This window comes from Etheostoma spectabile, unplaced genomic scaffold (assembly GCF_008692095.1).
Source record: "Etheostoma spectabile isolate EspeVRDwgs_2016 unplaced genomic scaffold, UIUC_Espe_1.0 scaffold50, whole genome shotgun sequence".
Taxonomy (NCBI): domain Eukaryota; kingdom Metazoa; phylum Chordata; class Actinopteri; order Perciformes; family Percidae; genus Etheostoma; species Etheostoma spectabile.
Window position 1 is genome coordinate 405549 of NW_022605620.1, and position 2144 is coordinate 407692.

Below are 2144 nucleotides of genomic sequence, written 5' to 3' on the forward strand. Positions count from 1 at the left end.
ATCTCTCTGGCTGGCTTGTCTCTCTCTCTGCCTGTTCTGTCTGTGCTGTCTTGGTTTCTGTCTGTACTGCTGCTGGTTTCGGTCCTGTCTGTCTGCGTTGTTTCTGTCGTCTGTCTGTCTGTCTTTCTGTGTTCTGTCTCTCTGTCTGTCTGTTTCTGTCTGTCTGTTCTGGTCGTCTGTATCCGCGTCCTCTTCTGTCGTGCGTGTTCTGTCTGTCTGTCGTCTGTCTGTCTGTTTCTGTCGTCTGTTCTGTCCTGTTTTCTGTCTGTCTGTCTGTATCTGTCTATTCTGTTTGTCTCTTGTCGCTCTGTCTTCGTCTGTTGTCTGCTCTCTGTTCTGCTCTGTCTCGTCGTCTGTGCTCGGTCTTGCTGTTCTGTGCTCTCTTCTGCTCTCTCTGTCTGTACTGTCTCTGTGCTGTCTTGCCTCTGTCTCGCTCTTGTCGTCTGTCTCTCTTTGTCTGTCGTCTGTATCTGTCTGTCTGTCTGTTTGTCTGTCCTCTCTCTTGCTCGTGTCTTTGCCTGCCTCTGTCTGTCTCTTCTGTCTGTCTTCTGTCTCTGTCGTCTCTCTACTGTTCTTTGCTTGTTTTCTGCGTTCTGTCGTCTCACTTGCCTGTTGTACTCTCTGTCATCTGCGCGTCTGTTTCTGTTTCTGTCTGTCTGTCGTCGTCTTGCTCGTGTCTGCTTCTTTTCCTGTCTGTTTGTCTGTCTGTCTGTCTGTCTCTGCTCTGTTCTTGTCGCTGTCTGTCTGCTCTGCTGTCTTCTGTCTGTGTCTTGTTAGTCTGTCTGTCTCTCTCTGTCTGTCTGTCTGTTTTGTCTGTCTCGATCTGCTGGTCGTTCTGTCTGTTGCTTTCTGTCGTTGTCTGTCTTCTGTCTCTGCGTCTGTCTAGTCTGTGTCGGTCTGTCTGTCTGTCTGTCTTTTCTGTCTGTCTGTCGTCTGTCTGTCCTGTCGTCTGTCGTTGTCTGTCTGTCTGTGTGTGCTGTCGTCTGTCTGTCTGTTCTGCTCTCTCTGGTCTGTCTGTCTGTCTGTGTCTGTCTGTCTTGCTGTCTGTTTCTGTCCTGTTCCTGGTTGTCGTCGTCTGCGCCTTGCTTTCGTTCTTCGTTTTCCTGTGTCTTGGTGGTCTTGCTTTCTGCCTCCTGTCTGTCTTCCACTTTACACACGCGGTCGCTCTTGTGCATTGTTTTGACCCACGGTGTCTTGTCTTCCTGTATCGTGCTTTGTTTGTGCTCTTGCCTCTTTTTCTTCACGTGTTTATCGTGTGCCTTGTTTCTTTTTGTGGTTCTCGCCTCGTTGACATTCCTCTACCGCCAGAATGTGTGGACATTATAATTCCCACCCTCTGCTGTCTGTAGACACCTTGTTGATGGTCTTCTCAAGCCGCTCACCCCACATCAACCCACCAAGCCGCTCGCACCTCCACCCCCCGATGCCCCATCGCGCCCCAGCAGTGCAGATGTGCCGCTCACCCACGCCCCATCGCCCGCTCCATAGTATCGACGCCACACGTCTGTTTGCCGTCGCTCAGTTTCCTTTAGGTGTTACCCGCCACTACCAAGATGCCTATACGTACTCTGAGACTCTTGTACCTTGTAATTTGATGTCACCACACACCGTCTATTCCAGTAAAATTGTGTATCCCCAGACCTTGTAACTACAGTTGGCTGTCTGTCTGTGTCTGTCTGTCTGTCTGTCTGTCTGTTTCTGTCTGTCTGTGTCTGTCTGTCTGTCTGTCTGTCTGTTTCTGTCTGTCTGTCTGTCTGTCTGTCTGTGTCTGTCTGTCTGTCTGTCTGTTTCTGTCTGTCTGTCTGTCTGTCTCTCTCTGTCTGTCTGTCTGTCTGTGTCTGTCTGTCTGTCTGTAACATTAATGGGGATATTGAATGTAACCAGGGCTGTTCAGAAAGTGGTTGCTGTTAAGCTACTGGCTCGTTCTGTGTCACCGTGACATAATCAAGAAGAAGTTGTGAAAAAAATGGGTTGATACTTATTTTTTCAAGCTTAACATAACACAAGGTGTCCCTCCCCGATGTGAGTCGAGTGCAGATGTGAGTCACGCATGCGTCACGTATGCGACAAGTAGTTAGCGTCTATGGTTAGCATACAAGATGCTAACGAGAGACTTCTGTAACGTCAACACAGTAAAAATGGAC

At 49.2% G+C, this 2144-nt stretch overlaps 2 protein-coding genes across 2 annotated transcripts in view; one reads left to right on the forward strand and one right to left on the reverse strand.

The window, feature by feature from the left end:
• The window catches only part of tmem205 (transmembrane protein 205), a 16831-nt gene that overhangs the window by 7703 nt on the left and 6984 nt on the right, over positions 1 to 2144 (reverse strand). The window lies entirely within an intron of this gene.
• Positions 1 to 2144, forward strand: part of elof1 (elongation factor 1) — an 8808-nt gene that overhangs the window by 1418 nt on the left and 5246 nt on the right.